The 23,611-nt window shown below is 45.0% G+C and overlaps 1 long non-coding RNA gene across 1 annotated transcript; it reads left to right on the top strand.

The window, feature by feature from the left end:
• Positions 1-2,302: 2,302 nt before the first annotated feature.
• Positions 2,303-9,392, top strand: LOC143818222 (uncharacterized). Its single transcript, XR_013224393.1, has 3 exons — positions 2,303-2,610; positions 4,519-4,637; positions 9,313-9,392. It is a non-coding gene; the product is annotated as an uncharacterized LOC143818222 (long non-coding RNA).
• Positions 9,393-23,611: the final 14,219 nt, after the last annotated feature.

Here is a 23,611-nt window from a genome sequence, read left to right as displayed (position 1 = left end):
CGAACCTTCCTTACCTGACCTATCTATCACAATCAACGACATCATGCTTTCCCCTGTACCCGAAGTCCGCTGCCTTGGAGTAACCTTCGACTCTGCCCTGTCCTTCAAACCGCACATCCAAGCTCTTTCCACCTCCTGTCGCCTCCAGCTCAAAAATATCTCCAGAATCCGTCCTTTCCTCAACCCTCAATCTACTAAAATGCTTGTGCATGCCCTCATCATCTCCCGCCTTGACTACTGCAACATCCTTTTCTGTGGCCTCCCTGCTAACACCCTTGCACCTCTCCAGTCCATCCTTAACTCTGCTGCCCGACTAATCCATCTCTCTCCTCGCTACTCCTCCACTTCCCCCCTCTGCAAATCTCTTCACTGGCTCCCATTCCCTCAGCGTATCCAGTTCAAATTACTAATACTGACCTACAAAGCCATCCATAACCTGTCTCCTCCATATATCTCTGAACTAATCTCCCGATATCTTCCTTCACGTAATCTCCGGTCCTCCCAAGACCTCCTTCTCTCCTCCACACTTATTCGCTCCTCATCCAATTGCCTCCAAGACTTCTCCCGAATATCCCCCATCCTCTGGAACTCTCTGCCCCAACACATCCGACTATCATCCACAGTCGGATCCTTCAGACGAAACCTGAAAACTCATCTCTTCAGGAAAGCCTACAGCCTGCACTGACCCCGCTGCCTCCTCATCACTACTGAAGCTACCGCCTCACCAACACTGGAGCTCCTGCAACCCCCAACCTACTGTCTCCTTCCCCATAATCCTGTAGAATGTAAGCCCGCAAGGGCAGGGTCCTCGCCCCTCTGTATCAGTCTGTCATTGTTAGTTTGTTTACTGTAAGTGATATCTGTAACCTGTATGCAACCCCTTCTCATGTACAGCACCATGGAATCAATGGTGCTATATAAATAAATAATAATAATAATAATAATAATAATAATAAAAGATGGTAGAATTTGTTTCAGAACAGGGTCTGTAAGAAGAACATTCCAATGTCTTTTAATGATTTCAGTAAGATTGTGCCATTGACTGTCATTTTTAGGTTACATACAGTATTTCATTTCTAGAAGTGGCAATGGCCTCTGCTTATCATCCTATGGATGTAACTTCTGCCATCAAATCACCTTGTAAGTCCCAAGCACTGTTTCTCAAATGTTTCTTGATCTGAGCAGATTTTTTTAGCTCTCAGGAACTGGCTGATTCGGATACCATGGATGGTACTTTTTGGATGGGATGAGTCTGCCCTCAGATACAAGTTTGTCGCTGTTGGTTTTCTATACACATCCATGCATTTGACACCATCGTCTGAAGCCTTGATCCACACATCCAAGAACTCGAGGCTTCTGCTGGACTTAAAAGTAAGTTTCACATTTAACTTATTGTCTTTAAATTTATGGATCAAAGTCCTCAGTTCTTTCTCTGGACTCTCCCAGACTAACAGGATATCGTCAATATATTGCATCCAGTTGTGGACCTTTCCCATCTCTACAATATCATCTTTCATACTTCGCTGTCATGCTCCCAAAAATAAATTTGCATACGAGGGAGCACAGGATGCCCTCATGGCTGTACCTTGGAGTTGGAGGTAAACATTTCCAATAAAGATGAACTTATTGTGTCTTAGTATAAATTCAAATAAAATCAAGATGAGGTACACTAGAGGGCCATCTGCATTGCCAGAACATAAAAACCATGAGGTCGCGGCCAGGCCAATAATGTGCTTGAATGAGGTATATAAGTCCTCTACATCAGCTGTCACCAACAGCATATTCTCTTCTAGTTGTAATTGATCAACTCGTTGTAGGGCCTGGATGATGTACCTAATAAATGAAGGAAGAGTTGAGACAATCAGTTTAAGGAAATAATCTACCTCATCTTAGATAATCTCACACAAACCCCCTTTCCAAGCCACTATAAATTGCCCCGGAGGGTCCATAGGAATTTTTTGTACCTTGGGAATAAGGTAGAATGTGGGCAACTTGGGGTGATAATCTCAAATTCTGTCAAGAACAGTTTTAGATATAAGACCATAATCAAATGCTTTTTCCAAGATGGTAATCAATGTCTGTTGGAAGGAAGAGAGGGGATTATATGTCAATTTCTTATAACGTTGATTGAGTTTGGGTCAAAACATGTTCTGATAGGTTAATTACCTTTAACTTATCTCTATGCTTTCTCTGTTATAGTGATTTATTGAACATATCTGGAAATTTTCTCTGCCCTCCACTCTCCAATGTAAATCTCTGGTGTATCCAGAGTCACCTGCTGAGATACTACTTTCAGTCCTGGAAACACTGAAAGTATCTGATCTATCTCTGGAAACCATATGTGGAATGGTGTATATCCTTTTCTGGTATTGCCAACGATATACTTTATGTATACTCTATAGCATCATGCAGGTATTTATTTAATTTCCCTTGACTGACATCCTCCTCCCATTTATCTACCTCTTTACCAAGTTCCTTGACCAAGTGTCCAGTTGTTCTTCAGGCATGCTGGATTGCAGAGACTTATATATTGAATCCAGTTCAGTATCAATGGTTTTTAAAGATGACATATTATGTTCAATGATTATTTTAATAAAATCTAGAGAGCAGGTGAATGCCGCATCTATCCATCTGCTAGTTAGCAGTCCTGAAGTCCTATACTGCATTTTCTGCTTTATTATCATGTGCTTTTTTATTATGGGTTTTTAGATATTAATCAATAAAATTCATTGTTTTATTCTAAATGTCCTTTTTTCAGACCTCTTCTTTACTCCCATATTTATTTACATATGGGATTTTGTTGAACAGTTTAGTCAGTGTCTATATATTACATGCTCAGTGATATTCATTGTGCAATTGATCATAGGCTGGTAAAATCAGATACAAGGCAGTAGGGTGATCAATGAGTGGAACAGGCTGCCACGAGAGGTGGGGAGTTCTCCTTCAATGGAAGTCTTCAAACAAAGACTGGACAGACATCTGTCTGAGATGGCTTCATGAATCCTGCATTGAGCAGGAGGTTGGACAAGATGACCCTTGAAGTCCTTCCAACTCTAACATTCTTTGCTTCTATGAGGACTAGAGGAATCCCCAGTGACCTGTTTTTTTTTTTAAATCTAATGTTTTATTATAATCAACAAAAATGTTTTACTGATGAACTTAATGCACGTTTCTGCATCTTTAAGCACAACTCAAAAAAACTCCATTACTTTTCCCTCTCACATATGCAGTGCTGGTATGTAGCTAGACGAGTTAGTCTTGGCATCTCATGCAAGGGCAGACATATCATTGGTGCAGTCTGTGCAGGTGCACAAGTACCCAGGAGTTAAGCAGGTGAAATAGTGAATTATGATATTGGACTGCAAATAATCCATATACTGTTCTGGCACAGGTGCCATCTTCTGTCTGTGTCCACCACTGGTCTCAGTGCAATAGTGTCTTTTTCTTCATTTTCACCTCCACTAAAATCAAGTGGACATGATGAATCACAACCATATACATTTATCCAAAATAAAAAAAAAACGTAATCACAAATTTTACATATATCAGATACATAAAATAAAAAATCAAGACGCACGAAAGTTAGTCCTAGCCTGACCCTGGGTTTCATCTTGATGGCTTTTTCCTGGGGCGAGGCTATGCATGATCCATGATGGCTGGGATGTTTTATTATTTTGTCTAAACTTTCCTCACTAGTAGAGTCATTTTTTTTCAACAACTTTTGTGATGAATTTGGAGAAACCAAACATATTGAGGTTTTTAAATTATTCTTATTTGGTTTATTGCAAAGAGCAGAATGTTTATAAGTTTTGACCGTAAACCCAGTTGGCAATGGGTATCAAATTATTTTGATTGAAACTGTATATGTTATTTACAGTATCCATATATTATAAAAGGTTAGCTAAAAAAAAGTTAAGAGTTAGAAGACATAATTTTCTGTTTGGTAACATTAACAAATTGGCTTCTCAAACATCACTCCTTGATGATTCCTGAATGTCGCCCATCTTACTGAGAAGTAGCAGACTAGGAACCAAAGAATTAGCTCTAAAATGTTGATATTAATAATAATAATAATAATAATAATAATAATAATAGTAATAATAATAATAGACATGAGTTAGTTCCACATTTTCAAATCAGTTTGCATAATCTATAATATTTTTGTACAATCTTCAACATTAATCATTAGTAGGGGGGTTTTCTATTAAGTATCATCTCCTGTTCTGCAAACCTAACAGCAGGTGGCAAACGTAAAACAGTAATTGAATAGTTTTATTTTCATACTGTAATATGCAGTGTGCTCATACAAACAATTTCATGGGGTCGAAAGATTCTCTTGATATCTCTTAAGAAAGTGCGTTGAAGGCATATTTTGTAACAGTGAGAGAAAACATATTGAAAGATTGGAAGACACCCTACCCTCTCTCCACAGGTTCTCTTGTGTTAATGGGTACTCCAAGCTGATTAATGGATTTCATTTCATTTTCAATCATAAATTTGATCTGTCTGTTTTACCAGTTCAGCACAATGAAAGTTAATGGAATAGAATCATTTCATTGCGCACTAGAAAACAACACATCAGGATTACATTTATTTGTCCAATCATAAAGATAGCGCTGATCTAATTCTCTAACAAGGTTTGTAACACAATCATTACAATAGCTATACTTGAAAAAATAAGACCATGTACGTTCTGATTAAAAAACAGTGTTTGTAAATAAATGCTTATTCTTGATGTTGCTATTATATGTTAGTCTTGCTTACCTGAATTGTTAACTAAAATATTTTCAAGGCACTTGACCAGTCCAAATGTAAAAATTTCTCATTGTGTTTTGTTAACTGAAATATGTATCAACAAAGAAAATTTGGAATTACTAATGGATTTTACAATTTTTCAGGTCTAAATAGTAGTCTGTGAAAGTGGATTAAAAACAATTTGCTTTATTTTAGTCAAATAAAAGGGTAAAAATATTTTCTGTAGCGGTACATTGTTGCAAACAATTGTTATAAAAGGTGTTTACCAACTAATACCAATAGGAAACAGAGATCAAAAATCACCAGTTTGCTTGTATATACAATTGTAAAACTATTTTAAAAGACTGAATCCATTTCAGACCAAAACCCAGCAACACATTTATGCTTAAAGCGTAAATGTTTGAATTTTTATTTCATGCATCAATAGTACACATGAAACAAAGCAACTTTGCAGTATACATTGCTCAATAAAAATAAAGGGAACACTTAAACAAGACAATGTAACTCCAAGTCAATCACACTTCTGTGAAATCAACCTGTCCAGTTATGAAACAACACTGATTGTGAATACATTTGGAACAGACAACAGATTGAAATGATAGGCAATTAGCAAGACAACCCCTATAAGGATGGGGTCACACTTACCGTATGGAAAATCCGTCCGAGTCTCCCTGCTGAGAGTCGCACCAGTGTTCTCCGTATGGTCATCCGTGTGTAATGCGTTTGCAATAAGATGATGCAATTTTCTCGCACCTATGTATCCGTATGACATCCATATGACATCCGTATGATACGCATATGGATTTACATTTCTCACTGCTTTTCCCCATTGAATTTTATGGCTCAATGGGCTGAAATTAGGAAAATGGTGGCATATTTCTCGCAAGCTACACTGATAGTCCATGTGGTGTCCGATTTTTTCTCTCACACATAGACTTACATTGGCAAAACTCAGGTGATATATGCATACAATCGCAGCATGCTGCAATTTCACTCGCACACTTAATACGCCTGAGAAAAAAAACAATGATGTGAGCTGCCCCGTAGGTTAACAGTGGTCTGAGTGCTATGCGATGTTTTCTTGCATAGCACTCATCCGTATTCTATGCTAGTGTGACCCTGGCCTATAGGAATGGTTCTGCAGGGCGTGACCACAGACCATTTCTCTGTTCTCATCCTTTTTATCTGTTGTTTTGGTCATTTTTGTAATTTGTCATTGCTCTCACCCCTAGAGGTACTGAACAGTAACCTGAGGCAGTGTCTACAACCCACATAAGTTGCTCAGGTAGTGCATTTTATCCAGGATTGCACATCAATGTGAGATGTGGTGATAAAGGTAGCAGGCCAGTACACCAGGACACATGGAGCAGGCCATAGAAGGCAACAACCCAGCATCAGGACCGCTTTGTGCAATGAGGGACATGAGGAGCAGTGCCAAAGCCCTGCGAAATGACCTTCAGTAGGCCAGTAACATCCATGTGTCTGTTGAAACTGTCAAAAACAAACTCCATGAAGGTGATATTAGAGCCTGACATCATTAAGTCGGTGTTGTGCTTACAGTCCAACACCATTCAAGACTATTGGTATTTGCAGGGAACACCAAGATTGGAAGATAGTTGCCCTTTGCTCTTCCTGGATGAGAGCAAGTTCAAATTGAGCACATGTGACAGATGTGACAGCATTTGGAGACACTGTGGAGAACATTCTGCTTCCTGCAACATCCTCCAGCATGACCGGTTTGGCTTTGGGTCAGTAATGCTGTGGAGAAACATTTATTTGGAGGGCCGCACAGCCCTCCATGTGACAGCCAGAGGTTCCCTGACTGTTATTAGGTACAGGGATGAGATCCTCAGAACCATTGTGAGACCATATGCTGGTGCAGTGGGCCCTGCTTTCCTTTTGATACATGACAATGCTATACCTCATCTGGCTAAATTGTGTCAGCAGTTCCTGCATGATGAAGGTGGAATGCCCCAGCCAGGGCCTAGGGGTACTCAGTACTGGGTCTGGTGGTCACTAAAGGGGTGGTCATGGTGGCAGCGACCCAGTCCATTGCCCTAAGTGTCCAAGTTAAAGGAAATGTCTTGAAAGGGGTTTTCATGAATAAAACTGTTCATGACGCCACCTGTGGTGTTCTGTCAGGGATGACCAACGCTGCTTAAAGGGGTCCACTGGGTTGATGTTATGGCAGCCGGGATGGTATGGCTTCCCACAGGTGAAGCTGGGGTTCCCAGGGCTCCTGGTGTAGTAGGGACAGATAGTAAGTGGTGTAGAAAGAACTAGAGGACACAAGGTTGCAGTCTCTTTACCTCTTTACTGATGTCATGCAGCCACAGTCCAGGGCCCTGGATCACAGGAACTTGTAGGGTCCAGCCGGCTTGGAAGCGACTCAGGAATCCCCCTAACCAGGTGGGGTTGGAAGCCTTCCTTCTGCGCTGTGTTGTAGTCCCTTGCTGCCTTAGTCCTCACACAAGGTCCTCATGTTCTCTCTGTCCCCCTTGTTGCTAGGACACAACCCGCATGGCAGGTAACTCGAGCCTTTTTACAGGGTCTCTCAGGATAACTCCAGGCTCTATCTGTTACTGTGCCTTCGGGTATTAATGGTGGACAGGCGATCTGCGGTTTCTGTCGTGGGACATAGTAACCCCCACAACCTCGGTCTTCCAGCTACTGGAATTCTTTGCTTCAGCATGGAGGAAGCTCAGTCACAGCTTCCCTCCAGCTTTTATCCTCCTGCGCTTCTCTTCCCCTCTCAGTCTCCTACAGACTGCTCTGTTCTCGTTCCTTCCAGTAGCTGCAGCACCTCTCGTGGCTGCATGGCCCCAGCTTTCCTTTCAGACTCTCTCTGTCTGATTCCTCTCTCCTCTGTTCCTCTGACAGACTCCTCTTACAAATTGATCTCCTTCCCTGTCTCTGACAGACTGACTAACTCCTCCTCCAGACCAGAATATATCTATATCTAGGGAAGCTCCCTGAAACCAGGTTCAGAGCTCCCCCTTCTGACATGGGTCAGAACAGTGTTGTATGAGCTGAATACCTGTTAAAGGGATCCTTCCTTGCTTCCAAGCATGGCAATACCACTGTAGCAACCAGGAACCTGGGATGTTACAAAGGCATTCATGCTATGAACTGGTCTGCCCATTCCCCAAATCTGAATCCAATCAAGAACATCTGAGACATCATGTCTCATTCCATCCCCCAACGCCACTTTGCACCACAGACTGTTCAGGAGTTGACTGATGCTCTGGGAGGAGATCCCTCAGGAGAATATCCGCCATCTCATCAGCACATTGCCCAGGCATTGTAAGGAGGTCATACAGACACATGAAGGCCACACGCTACTGAACAGCATTTCCTTATCTTGAGGCATTTCCACTGAAGTTAAATCAGCCTGTAATTTGATTTTCCACTTTGATTTTGAGTATAATTCCAAATCCAGATCTCCATCAGATATTCATTTTAATTTGCTTCGATCATTTTTATGTTTTACTGTTCTCAACACATTCCACTATGCAATGAATAAAGATTTGCAGCTGGAATATTTATTTCATTCATTGATATCTAAGATGTGGTATTTTAGTGTTCCATTTAATTTTTGGAGCAGTGTGCCTAAATTGAACCTTCATTATCAAAAATTCTCAATTTTGGTGTAACATCTGTATTAGAATTTCCCATTACTGAGATAGGAGATGGCAGCTGCTACTGATAAGATTCTATCTAGATAGAAGGGAGAAGAGAAGGAAAGAACTCTATCTCTTGCTCATTCCTCCTCCCATCTATCAATTGTATTAGAGGCAACCATCATCTTCTATCTCAGTAACACAGCAATCTGTCTTTACAGAGTACAAATTTTACCTCAGAATTGAGAATTTTAATAATGACTAATAAATTTTGACAAAGAAAGAAGCAGATCTCTCCAATAAGATATATTAGAAAGTTGCTTATTTTCACGTGTACTATTGTTTTATGTGATAAAACATAAATTGGCAGTTACTCTTTAACCCCTTCACAACCTTAGGCTAGGTTCACATTAGGCTACGTTCACATTAGCGGCGCCGCATGCGTCATGCGCCCCTATATTTAACATGGGGGCGCATGGACATGCGTCGCACTTGCGTTTTGCGCCGCATGCGTCGCTGCGGCGCCCACGTCTGGGCACAGAGGACGCAGCAAGTTGCATTTTTGCTGCGTCCAAAATCAATTAAAAAAAGGACGCATGCGGCGCAAAATGCAGCGTTGTGCATGCGTTTTGCTGCGTTTTTGTTTGCGTTGTGCGCTGCGGCGCCAACGCTGCGGCGCACAACGCAAATGTGAACGTAGCCTTAGCCTTTATGTGCGCAGCGTATCATCTGCATGCGCAAACACATGACAAAACGCATGCAAATGCATGTTTACATAGCGTTTTTTATCCGCATGATCTTACGTATGGTCTAAAAATGCGCATACGTACAGTCTTTCCCAATGGGCGTGGCTTATGGGATTTCTATATATAGACCCTGCACAGATGAAATCTTCTTTTATATAATAATAATAATAATAATCTTTTTATTTCTATAGTGCCAACATATTCCGCCGTGCTTTACAGTTTGCACACACTATCACCGCTGTCCCTGATGGGGCTCACAACCTAAATTCCCTTTAGATTGGAATGTGGGAGGAAACCGGAGTACCCGAGGAAACCCACTGCAGTAATAACTGAGCCACCGTGCTGCCCTGATGCTGTATCCTGCTGCAAGATGGATCTTAGCATGGAGAGCTTCAATTTGAAGCTGGATTTATCATTGAATTTGGCTTTTGCTTTTCTGTGGCTTGTAAGGAAGAAAGGAGAAGAGAAAGACAAAGATGTCTTTGTCGCTATTGGCAACACCCCATTGTTGAAGTCCGAGAGAGCCATGGAGCCTACCGCTCATTGTACACTGAGCTTCGTGAAAACCCGCAAAAGTTTTTTTTAACACATGCGGATGTCTGAACAGAGCTTCGATGAACTGCTGCATCATGTGTGAGGATCCATCACCAGACAGAACACCCAACTATGTAGAGCAATTCCTGCTGAGGAACGTCTGCTGGTGACCATAAGGTACGAAATTTAGAAAAAGAAACACTTGTCATTAATATTCTTGTTATAAAAGCCAAGTACTTTACATTTTCAATTTCAGATTGGATTGTCCACACTTTCTGGGATTGTTGGAGACACCTACGGTGCATTGTGCGACGTTCTGCGTGCAGAATTTCTCTCCCAACCCACAACAGAACTCTGGCTGAAAAATGCAGAAAAATTCAAGGAAAATTGTAATTTTTCAAACTGTGTGGGGGCTGTGGATGGCAAACACATTCGGATTCTAAAACCTGCTGGAAGTGGATCCGAGTACTTCATTTATAAAAATACTTTTCCATTGTTCTCATGGCGATTGTGGATGCTGAATGTTGATTTGTCGCCACTGACGTTGGCTCATTTGGATGAGAAAATGACTCACAGACTTTCAAAAACTCTGACATGGGACAACGTTTGTATGCTAATAATTTTAATTTTCCACCACCACAACCTCTTCCGAACACTGAAGGACCGCCAATGCCATTTGAAGTTGTTGGGGATGAGGCGTTTCAAATGTGTCCCAACCTCATAAAACCATACTCAAGTCAAGGCTTGATTCACACCAAAAGGATTTTCAACTACAGACTGACAAGGGCACGAAGAACTGTGGAGTGTGCATTTGGTTTGCTGGCAGCTATATGGTGCATTTTGGCAACACCAATCAATCTTAAAATAGAGACAATTGATGAGGTTGTGAAAGCATGTGTTGTTCTTCATAATTACATCCTGGCAAAAGAGCAACCACACTTCAAATTTGAGGAACATGTTAATACCACATTGCTGGATTATCATGATCACCCTCTGAGGACTACAGTGGAAGTTGCACAAATGAGGGATAAATTGTACCTGTAATGTTATGTACCTGTACTTTATTCTGACTGTAATATTGACACCTTGAATGTGACATTAATAATAAACACCTTAACTGTAACACCCGTTAATACTTCACTCAACTATACACTCAACAATACACACGTTTAAATAAAGAGCTAAAGAAAACACAGTGAGAAAGTTATTGTGAATCAAAAGAATTTTTATTAACAAAAATAAAAACAATTTTAAATTAAAAAAAATGAAAATGTGATTACTTTTGGGTTCTGCTGGAGGAAGTGACATGGTGGGCCTGGGGGATAGTAGGTGAAGTGGAAGTGGCAGAAAATTGGAGGATTGGGTCAGAAACATTGGCAGAGGACACATTGGGGGAAGAGGACACATCAGGAGCAGAAAAAAAGTTGGAAAGGATTGACAGATTGGATGGGAAAGAACCAAGGGAAGGTGTGGACAGACTTGAAAAAAATAAGACATTTGGAAGTGAGGGTGAGGGGATGGGTTTCATGTTTTTTTGCAGTTTTATGTTTCCTGGACTTGGTTTTGCTGCTTCCTCAGCCTTTTTCTTCCTGTTGCTGCATGGTGGAAGTGGAAGACTGGTCCGCTTCACTCGGCTGCATGGTAGGAGTGGAAGGCTGGGCTGCTGCACTCGGCTGCATGGTTGAAGGGGAAGGTTGGGCTGCTGTACTCGGCTGCGTGGTGTAGCTAGCTACTGATGGAACAGTCGTAAAGTCCAGCGGTGGTTGTGGTGGTGGTGGATAGTGCCACTGGTGCTGTTCAGGAGCTTGTTGTCCTGTAGGGAACGAACTTTGTGCCTGCTGCTGATATCCTGACCACTGCATGGCCACGGTGTAAGCATCCTGCAGCCCTTCATCACATAGAGCTGGAGATCAGGACTAAGGTTTTCCATCACTTCCTGTTCTATAGAGGAAAATGATGATGCGCCTGTCTATTAAGGTCCGCTTCCAGGTGGTCAAGGCGTCTGTGGTCATCCTTGAAAAGTCTGTTCACCTGAGCGAACCCACTATCCAGTCTTTCTACAATCGCCTTCATCCCAACCTGGATGACCGAGCTTAAGTGAATAAACTCGGCATGACTGGCCTCTCCCAGGCCCTCTGCCACTGGAGAGCAGACCCAAGTAAAGCAGTGGCAGAAAGCTGGGAGAATAGAAACCAGATGGACTGGCTTTCTGTTCCCCAGCCTGTGAAGCCTGCCTGGTTACTCCATCGCTGGTGGATGATTGGGACTGGACCTGTTCGTTGGCTGGTCGATGATGGGCCGCTCCAACAGAGGACGATCCAGGTTCTGTGGTGCTGCACCAGGTTCTGTGTGGAAAATAAATGAAAACATTAGTAAAAAAATTAAAAGTTTATATAATAGTAAGACAACACAAAAGATACTCACGTTCAGTGAGCAACTGCAGGACTCCAAAAAAAAAGCCGCTGATGGTGATTATATTTTCAGACATTTCGAGCAGCACCACTTCGAACCCGAATCTCCTCTTTCATGTCCTTATTGAAGCGATCCTTCATTGAACGCCAATGAACTTTTACACTCTTCACTGTAAAGGGTGAAAAAAAATATTGTAAAAAGACACCAACATGATGTTAGGGCTAGCAGAACGCATCAAGTAATATAAAGGGAGATAAGAGGTGCGTTCGCAGCCCGAGGTCCACCGTACAGAGATGGAACCTGCTGTTGAGTAATGGCGGATGGACGCTTGCTCACACATTGGTTTAGACGTCACCCAGTGTGAATGGAAGAGAACTTTGTTGCTTCACAGAGTTGCTAAATATACTCTGCGCCCTGTTAGCAGTCACAGGGTGCAGCAGAAAGACGCTAGTGGGATCCCTATGAATTACCCCCACTAAACTGGTGATTGGACTAGCTCTGTCCCTCAGTGGCTTTTGAGCCCTCGCCTGAGGACGCCTGATTCAGATGCTGAGTCCAAGCGGGAATTCCCACCCTATACTGACCGGTTGTCAGGACAGGACTAACATAGTTACCGCACTGAGTGCATGCAGCACCGCTCTGGCGGATGCCACTAACCACCCTAACTAGTGTCAGGAAAGCGCACTGATTGTGCATGGCGCTACACTGGCGGTCATTGCTAATAGATGCTGTAGCTTGTGCCTAGTACTGGATGGCACAGTCTGGCGCTAGGTAGCTCAATCACCCAAGTACTTAAAACAACAGTAGGGATGGGAATGATTAAGGAGTAGTGTTGAGCGATACCGTCCGATACTTGAAAGTATCGGTATCGGAAAGTATCGGCCGATACCAGCAAAGTATCGGATCTGATCCGATACCGATACCCGATACCAATACAAGTCAATGGGACTCAAGTATCGGAAGGTATCCCTGATGGTTCCCAGGGTCTGAAGGAGAGGAAACTCTCCTTCAGGCCCTGGGATCCATATTAATGTGTAAAATAAAGAATTAAAATAAAAAATATTGATATACTCACCTCTCCGACGCAGCCTGGACCTTACCGCTGTGAACCGGCAGCCTTCTTTGCTTAAAATGAGCGCGTTCAGCACATTCCAAGACGTCACGGCTTCTGATTGGTCGCGTGCCGCTCATGTGACCGCCACGTGACCAATCAGAAGCCGTGACATCATCCCTCAGGTCCTAAATTCCTAGAAGGGAATTTAGGACCTGAGGGATGACGTCGTGGCTTGTGATTGGTCGCATGGCGGTCACATGAGCGGCACGCGACCAATCAGAAGCCGTGACGTCATGGAAGGTGCTGAACGCACTCATTTTAAACAAAGAAGGCTGCCGGTTACCAGCGGTGATGTCCAGGGGCCTCCGGACAGGTGAGTATATCAATATTTTTTATTTTAATTCTTTATTTTACACATTCATATGGATCCCAGGGCCTGAAGGAGAGTTTCCTCTCCTTCAGACCCTGGGAACCATACACTGGAAACTTCCGATTCCGATTCCCGATACCACAAAAGTATCGGATCTCGGTATCGGAATGTTGTGAACTATATTTGTTGGCTCCCTCTTGTGGTCACTAGCGGTATGGCACTTGGATTATCCTTCCCCAGGTTGGTACCCACCTGGTTCGTTAGGCCTTGGGTGTTCCTATTTAGACTTCCTGGAAACTCAGTCTAGTGCCTGGAATCGATGTAATCAGTCTATGTCTGTTTTCCTCCTGACTCCTGGTCCCTGAGTTTTGCAAGATAAGCTAAGTTCTGCTTTCTTATTTTTGTCCTTTTGCATTTGCTCTTATTTTTGTTCCAGCTTGTTCAAAATGTGATTTCTGTTTTTGCTGGAAGCTCTAGGGGGCTGATATTCTCCCCCCAACACCGTTAGTCAGTGCGGGGGTTCTTGGATCTTCAGCGTGGATATTTTTATAGGGTTTTTTGCTGACCGCATAAGTCCTCTTCCTATTTTCTGCTATTAATTAGTGGGCCTCTCTTTGCTAAATCTAGTTCATTCTTACGTTTGTCTTTTCTTCTTACCTCACCGTTATTATTTGTTGGGGGCTTGTATAATAACTTTGGGGTCTTTTCTCTGGAGGCAAGTGAGGTCTTATTTTCTCTGAAAGGGTTAGTTAGTTCTCCGGCTGGTGCGAGACGTCTAGAATCAACGTAGGTACGTTCCCCGGCTACTTCTAGTTGTTGTGCCAGGATCAGATATGCGGTCAGCCAAGTTACCACTTCCCTATGAGCTGGTTTTTGTGTTTGCGGACTTAGCTGGAACTCCTGAGATCCTCTACCACTAGGATCATAACACGGAATTCCGATACCGCAAGTATCGGCTGATACCCGATACTTGCGGTATCGGAATGCTCAACACTATTAAGGAGCTATCACCAGATTCAGTCATACATCCACACACACACACAATTTCAGTTTTATACTGGCGCATGGCCGAGAGGCCATGCAAATCTTTTATAGCTGTACCCTTCTGGGACCTTCCTAGTGATCCAATCAGTGATGCCACAGGACCTGAGCATGTGACCCTCAACCTCCAATGAGAGGTGGGAATGCTCAGTAGAATAAAAGCAGGGCTTAGTCCCTGGAACGTCTACTCGCCGCTGATCAATGCTGGTTACAAAGGCTGAGCCTGTAAAGGCAACTGTAACCAAACGCATAGAATCTGCTTGAGCCAGATGCTGGGATCGACATCTCTGCTGAGCAGGCTCCACTGCAGCTGGAGAATGGGAGACCACAGCGGACATGGTTCGAGATTCCCCCTTTGCAGCGGCAGGGACTCGACACCTAACATTACCCCCCTCCTAGGGCCCCCCTCCTTGGGCCTTGCTACGCTTGAAGGCAGCAATGAGCTGAGGAGCCCGAATGTGCTCAATAGGCTCCCAGGACGTGTCCTCTGGGCAATGACCCTTCCAATCCACCAGTTAGAATTTTTTGCCATGTACCACCTTACACCCAATGATAGCGTTCACCTTGTAATCGTCTTTGGACGAACCCGATGTCCCAGCAGATGACTCAAAACTGGGACATGTGAACAGGTTTTAGGAGGGACACATGAAAGGTGTCGGTGATACCTAGCTTGTTCAATGCAAATTCCGCACAGGATAGCAAGGATGCCCTGTCATCCTGCCTGGCGGAGGCAAAATGTCGCAGGTATGTGATCAGAGTCAGGTTGGCCCTCTCTACCAACCAGTTCATCTCGGGATGATATGCTAAAGAGAGATTCAGCTCAATGCAGAGTAAACGACAGAGCTCTCTCTAGAACCGAGACGCAAACTGGGGACCCCAGTCACTGACAATTTTGTCAGGCATACCATGTAGGCGAAAAACATGCTTAATGAACAACGCCGCCAAGGCCCGTGCAGAAGGTCACCGTGGAAGAGGCACCAAGTTTACCATTTTGGAAAAATGGTCTGTGACTACCCAGATAACGGTGCAGCTACGAGACTTGGGTAAGCCCACCCACAAAGTCCATCCCAATCATTTCCCAAGGCCTGTCCACCACTGGCAGGGGGTAAAGTAGCCCAGCAGGCCGTTGCCGAGGAGACCGATTCTTGGCACAGGAGACACACCCGAATATAGTCTCTGTCGTCATGGGACATATGAGGACACCAGTACGTCTTCAACAGGAGCTCAGATGCCCTCTTTGTCCCAAAATGTCCACCCACCCTGGACGAGTGAGCCCAAGAAAGAACCTCCGGTCGCAAATTTTGTGGAACAAAATTCTTGCCCGGAGGCACAGACTCTAAGGAGACCAGGGCCACAGTTCTCAGGCTCTCTCAGGGAACAATTAGTCAAGGCTCCTCTTCCTCCTTCACTGATGACACTACGGACCGAGAGAGAGCATCGGCACAGATGTTCTTCTCCCCGGATAGATAATGTAGGGTGAAGTGGAAGCGGGAGAAGAACAAGGACCATCTAGCCTGGTGAAAGTTTAGCCACTGGGCTGTCTGTAAATAAACCAAATTTTTGTGGTCGGTGTACACTTGGAAGGGAAATCGGGCCCCCTCCAGGAGGTGTCTCCACTCTGAAAAGGCTAACTTCATAGCTAGCAACACCCTGTCTCCAATGGCATAATTCCTCTCCGCTGGTGTGAAGGTCTTAGAGAAAAAGAAGCAGGGATGCTTCCGACCTCGAGCATCCTTTTGAAATAGGACTACTCCAGCACCGATGGCTGAGGCATCCTCCTCCATTATAAAAGGTTTATCTACATCAGGGCGATGTAGAATGGGAGCGCTAGCAAAGTGGGACTTGATAGAGAGGAAGGCCTTGGAGTCCTCCTCCGACCACAATTTGGGAATTGTTCCCTTCTTGGTGAGGACTACCAAGAAAGCTACCAAAGTTGAGAAGTGGGGAATGAACTGGCGATAATAGTTAATGAACTCCATAACACGCTGCACCGCTTTGAGAGAATGGGGTTACTGCCGGTCCATCACAGCCTGTAGCTTGCCAGGATCCATAGCCAATCCCTGGGCGTAGATGATAAAGCACAGTAAAGGCAACGATTCCTGCTAAAACACACACTTCTCAACTTGGCATAGAGGGAGTTTGCCCGTAGGAGGTCGAAGACTTTGTAAACATCTCTCCGGTCCGAGTCTATATCTGGAGAGTAGATGAGAATATCATCCAGATAGACTACAACCGAAGTGGTGAGCATATCCCGGAAGATGTCATTCACAAAGTCTTGGAAAACGGCAGGAGCATTACAGAGCCCGAAGGGCATCACGAGGTATTCATAGTGCCCGTCCCTGGTGTTAAATGCCATCTTCCATTTGTCCCCATCACGAATGCGAATCAGGTTGTAAGCAACCCGCAGATCATGCTTAGTAAATACCGTCGCTTCTCGCAACCTATCGAAGAGCTCAGATATTAGAGGCAGAGGGCATTTGTTCTTAATGGTGATGGCGTTAAGACCCATGTAATCTATGCATGGACGTAGTTCTCCATTCTTCTTCTGCACGAAGAAGGGCCCCTGCAGGTGACACTGACTTTCTAATGAATCATCTTGCTAGATTCTCCTGGATGTATTGAGTCATTGCCTCCATCTCCGGGAGAGGTAGGGGAGAGACTCGATCCCGGGTGAGGCTTTACCCCAGGCAAGAGGTCAATAGAACAGTCATGGGGTGGTGAGGAGGAAGGGTTTCTGCAGCCCTCTTGGAGAACACGTCTGCATAGGACCAATAGTGCTTGAGGAGAGAGGAAAGATCTGCTGGTACTTCAGTAGTAGCAAACTGAATGCACTCCCTCAGACATCTACCCTCACAAGTTTCACTTCATCCAAGCATTCTATCAGAGGACCACCCTATATGAGGAGAGTGGTAGCGTAGCCATGGTAACAGGACCTCATCAATTCCCCCGGGAATGACTAGGATGGAGATAATCTCCTGGTGAGATGGAGAAATGGATAAAGTAAATGGTATGATCTGGTGTGTTATCTGTGAGGCAGTGTCGACTCATTTACCACACGTACGGTCACAGGTTTGGCGAGCATCACCAGGGGTATTGCGGGCCATTGGACGAAGGCAGATTACATAAAATTGCCCTCCGCCCCGGAATCCATGCGAAGCTCTACCGAAAGAGTGGATGGCCTATGGTAATTGTCTCCTTGAAGGACAGTTTGGAGGAAAATGTTGCCTTGTCTAGTGTACCTCCTCCTACAGCCACTAGACACAGACGTTTTCCCTACCGCTGGGAACATCTGGAGGCAAGATGTCCTGACTGCCGGCAGACATGACAGACCTTGAGTGCACGAGTGGTCCAGGACTTAGATCCCGCTTGTGACACCTCCAATGCCTTATGTGGCTCGGATGCCTGGACCGGAGATTCCAGAGGTTTGGCGAAGGTGGGAGCCAGCTGAAATCTACACTGGACTCGCTCCAACCTTCGCTCTATAAAACAAAGGTCGATGCGAGTGGAGACGGCTATTAGCTCCTCCAGTGTGGCGGATTTCTCCCTGGTGGCCAAAACGTCCTTCACATGGTCAGCCAGCCCCCTCCAAAATACAGGGATGAGGGCTTTATCCGGCCTCTCCAGCTCTGATGCTAAAGTCTGGAAGAGGACGGCAAAATGACTGACCATGGATGAACCCTGTGTCAATGCCAGCAGTAGGAGTGCCATATCATGGGTGACTCAAGGTCCTAAAAAGACCTGTTTCAGAGTGCTCAGGAACCGCGGAGCACTCTGCACCACATGATTGTCAACAAGAGAGATATAATAAATCCCACTTTAGCCCGCTCTGAGGGGAAACGTGCAGACAGGAGCTCAAGGTGAATCTTACACTGGCTCACGAATCCCCTACATGACTTGCTATGTACAGAGTATTTATCTGGCATCGGGAGGTGGGATAAGGTGGGAACAGGGGAGGCAGTGGACAAACAAGCTGCAGCCACACTAGCAGCCTGAACAGCTACTGCGGTAACATCCACAGCTGAGGTTGTGCGCCCGAGAGCCGCCAACCTGCCCTCCAGCTGCTGGATGTACCACTGCAATCGCTGTTCATCCACTGTTACTAGCCAGACCCTGGCGCTAGGATAATACTAGGGCTAGCAGAACGCACCAAATAATATAAATTGAAATAAGAGGTGCGTTTGCAGCTCGGGGTCCACCATGCAGAGATGGAACCTGCTGCTGAGTAATGGCGGAAGGACGCTTGCTCACACATGGGTTTAGACCTCACCCAGTGTGAATGGAAGCAAACTCTGTTGCTTCACAGTAGCCAAATATACGCTGCACCCTGTTACGCTGTAGCTTGTGCCTAGTGCTGGATGGCACAGTCTGGCACTAGGTATATCAATCCACCAATTACTTTCAACAACACTAGGGACGGGAATGATTAAGGAGCTTTCACCAGATTCAGTCATAAATCCACACACACACAATTTCAGTTTTGTACTAGCGCATGACCTTTTATAGCTGTAGCCTTCCGGGACCTTCCTAGTTATCCAATCAGAGATGCTAAAGGACCTGAGCATGAGACCCCCGACCTCCAATGAGAGGTCATCCCGTGGGCATGCTCAGCAGAATAAAAGCAGGACTTAGTCCCTGGAAAGTCTGCTCGCCGCTGATCAATGCTGGTTACAAAGGCTGAGCCTGTAAAGGCAGCTGTAAACAAACGCACAGTATCTGCTTGATCCAGATGCTGGGATCGATGTCTCTGTGGAGCAGACTCCACTGCGGCTGGCGGAGAATGGGAGACCACAGCTGACATGGTTCGAGATTCCCCCTATGAAGCGGCGGGAACTCAACACCTAACACATTTACAGCAAAACCAACACGTAAAAGACCACATTGCAATACTTATGAAAATCCTTTCTGACTTGTGGCCTTGCATGGTACCAGTCATCCAACAGCTATCTAACCACTTCTTCCCAGAATCATTGGATCAAGGCTGAGTCGGAATGATTTCTATCACGGGGGTCCCACAAGGCTGCTCGCTCTTGCACAGCTTGAATAAGGACCTCTTATCGATATCTAGTTGTCCTTCCTCACGATGTGGAACCTATAGATAAAATACAAAAAAAATACTTGTAAGTAAAACTGAAAACAAATTAAATTACAACTATGATAAAGGCTACTTACACCCCGGGGTGTCTTTCCTCTTCAGCAACATGAGACTGACGACCCTGGGAAGAATCATTTCCACTAGACTACTTCTACTCCAATAGTCCTAAAAAAATAGTACAGAGAACAGACTGCAAAGAGAAACAGACATTTTCAAAGGTTCTATTCTTACATCCACCAGCACCAGGACGGCAGCACCAGAAAGACGGCAGCATCAGGAAGGCGGCAGCACCAGGAAGTCAACAGCAGCACAGGACCTGAGCAGAAAACAGTCTACAAGTAAAAGAAAAAAAATTGTACAGAGTACACAGGAAGGCAGCAAGAGGACCAGAGCAGCAAACAGTCTACAATGAACAGAAAAAAATTCGTACAGAGCACAGAGTGCAAAGAGAAACAGACATTTTCAAAGCTTCTATACTTCCATCCAGAGTCTTGTCCTGAGTCTTGTGCTTCCATCCAGAGTGTTGAGAATAATGGACTACCAGTCTCCAGACTCCCTTTTATACATCAGTGATTTTGTAGGTGGTGACATCATTGCCTGGACATGATTAAAGTGAATTACGCATTCTGTATCGAACGCATGCATACGCATGTCGTTGCTGTAATGAAGTGACCCATGTTACAGCCAGGGGGCGCTGTATGTGCTCCTCAGGATACGCATGGAGGCGTATCTGTAGTAGTGATAAATAAACAGTGTTCAGCATGATTGTAAATGGCCAGTATGTGTTGCAGAGGGAGTCTGCGCTGTAAGCCTGTAGTATTGTTCTTCTGGGACCTGTAGTCCCACAAGTATTTGAATTTTTAAAATGGAGGCTTGCAGGTTGCAGGGATAGTAGGAGAGCTGGGCAGGACTGGTTAACCACACACCTCCCACCTATGGGGGTGGCTATAGGTACGTAATGTGACCAGGGTTTGGTCACATGTTCAGAGCGTATGGACCTGAATGGTCAGAGATTGAAGTCCTGGATAGCCTGATAGCCTGTGTGTTGGAATGTCCTGGAGTGCACTGAATTCCTGGAAGCACCTGGTGAGGCTATGGACTGAAGGCCTGTGTGTTGTAAGTGCCTGGGACTTGACATCCTGAATAGCGCACGGAGAGGCCGTATCTGCAGAGCCTGTGATGGCTACTGGGTTGGGGAAACTACAGCTCCGTCTGCGGGTCTGTACCATCTGAAGTGCCCAGGTCACAAGGACGGTGATCCCAGTGAAGCAGCTTCCCTTGGAACCCAGACTGACAGGAGTCAGTGTGTGGAGCAGGAACTCCTGTAATGTAATTCCAGATAAAGGGGGTTACGGGCAGAGAAGTATCTGCCATTGGAACAGACTGTCGGTGGTTTATGTGTTCCTTTGACATTAATGAACTGTTCACCAAGTTAAAGTGTATTGGACTATGTGTAGGCTTGTGATGTGCAACATGGCTCAGTGTGGTTTATGATGTTTAAATAAACCAAATAGACTGTTTTTTTTGAGAAACCGTGCCTGAGTGCTTTAATCCCATTGCCAACCGAGTGTACCCAAACACACTCAGGTAGCGCTATCTCACATTGCGTACCAATGCGTTCCCATAGACAGTAATGTGTTTTTTTTACGCAATCATCTGCAATTGTCCGCATGCGGATGATTGTGCAATATCTGCTGCCTCAAAAAATGCAACATGTTGCATTCACTGGACACCTCGAAACAACGCATGTGTACGCATCCACATGCAAACGCATGTGACTGCATACACCATGTTAAAGATATGTACGCATGACGCAAGCGGATGTATGCAGATTGTACGCAGTGCACAGAAACGCTAATGTGAACCCGGCCTTAGATATATCCATATGTCATGGAAGGGAAGGATTTCCCGACATTGGACGTGTAAATACATCCTAGCAATCGTGAGGGCACAGGATCTGTGTTTGCGCGTTCGCCAGCGAGAGCTCAGCTTACATGATAGCTGAGGAGACCCAACTTTCACAGTCAGTTTAACCCTGTTTAACCCCCTAAATCTATATTGTGTGCAACATTTAGGAGGCTGGGAGAGGGAAGGGGCCCCCTCTCCCTTCCGATCGGCGCCCCAATTGTTGCCATGGCAACCTGAGGTCGACATCTGGGTTGGACTGCACAACCTTAATACCTCTCTGCATGTCTGCAGACTGGATTCTGTCACTCTACCTGCTCCTGCTACTCTCTCTCACTCCCTAAATGCAGATTGTATGTGATATAAACAGCAAACCAAATGATTAGCCCTTAGAAGGATTGTTAGTATGATGGCTTAGTTTCAGCACCAGTATCAAGACTACTGGGCTGTGATTTGTTATACTGTGCATACAGGCTTAGACAAGCACTTTCTCCCTCCAATAAGAAGAGTCACAGAGCTGTGTAATGGCTATAGTGTGCTGAGCTGTGCGGGGCCTGTCCTTTCTTAATCCCTGTTAATGTCACACGGCCAGTCAATCACAGTAATGCCACATTCAAGATGGGTGTGGCATTACAGTGACTCACAGACAAACATTGCATGCTTATTGGCTGCATAACAGGTGCCAAAGATGTAGGGCGGGGATCTGAGTTTGAACTCGAGCGCCACCCATTGCTCTCTGAGTAACAACACAGCCAAGCAATGTGATACTCGAGTGATAACCAAGTATCACCAAGCACATTCGCTCATCCCTATTAAAAATTATTCTTTGCACTGAATCAGATTCTACATATTCAAATATACCGTATATACTCGAGTATAAGCCGAGATTTTCAGCCCAAATTTTTGGGCTGAAAGTGCCCCCTCGGCTTATACTCGAGTCACGGTTGGCGGGTGAGGGGGAGAGGGCGCTGAGGCATACTTACCTGCTTCCGGGGCTCCTGGCGCTCCCGCTGCCCGTCCCACGGTCTTCGGTGCCGCAGCTCTTCCCCTGTTCAGCGGTCACATGGGACCGCTCATTAGAGAAATGAATAGGCTGCTCCACCTCCCATAGGGGCGGAGCCGCATAATTCATTTCTCTAATCAGCGGTGCTGGTGACCGCTGACAGAGGAAGAGGCTGCGGCACCGAAGACCAGCTGTCCGGGGGAAGGAGCGGGACGCCGGGAGCAGGTAAGTATTACATATTTACCTTCCCTCGTTCCACCCGCCGGGCGCCGCTCAGTCTTCGCGTCCTCTTGTTCTGACTGTTCAGGTCAGAGGGCGCGATGACGCATATAGTGTGCGCGGCGCCCTCTGCTTGAACAGTCAGTGCGGAGAGACGCCGGGACGGGACGCTGAGGAGCTGCAAGCAAGAGAGCTGAGTATGTGTTTTTTTTTTTTTTTATTGCAGCAGCAGCAGCAATGGCACAGCTTTATGTGGAGTATCTATGGGGCAACGGTGCAGAGCACTATATATAAGGCACAGCTTTATGTGGAGCATCTATGGGGCAACGGTGCAGAGCACTATATATAAGGCACAGCTTTATGTGGAGCATCTATGGGGCAACGGTGCAGAGCACTATATATAAGGCACAGCTTTATGTGGAGCATCTATGGGGCCATAATGAACGGTGCAGAGCATTATATGTGGCACAGCTTTATGTCGAGCATCTATGGGGCCATAATGAACGGTGCAGAGCATTATATGTGGCACAGCTTTATGTCGAGCATCTATGGGGCCATAATGAACGGTATGGAGCATCTATTTTTAATTTTGAAATTCACCGGTAGCTGCTGCATTTTCCACCCTAGGCTTATACTCGAGTCAATAAGTTTTCCCAATTTTTTGTGGCAAAATTAGGGGGGTCGTCTTATACTCGGGTCGGCTTATACTCGAGTATATACGGTAATCATATATTACAAAATATTTCTCAGGGATAATGTAGTTAAAAAGACAACAGTAAATTGATGCAATGGGGAAGGACTGAGCCAAAAAGTTTTACTAATGTTGGAAATTAAGATAGAGTAGCCAATATCACAGAGCT

This window comes from Ranitomeya variabilis, chromosome 3, assembly GCF_051348905.1.
Source record: "Ranitomeya variabilis isolate aRanVar5 chromosome 3, aRanVar5.hap1, whole genome shotgun sequence".
Lineage (NCBI taxonomy): Eukaryota > Metazoa > Chordata > Amphibia > Anura > Dendrobatidae > Ranitomeya > Ranitomeya variabilis.
Note: the sequence above shows the minus strand (reverse complement) of the source record. Positions and strands in the feature narration are given on the sequence as shown.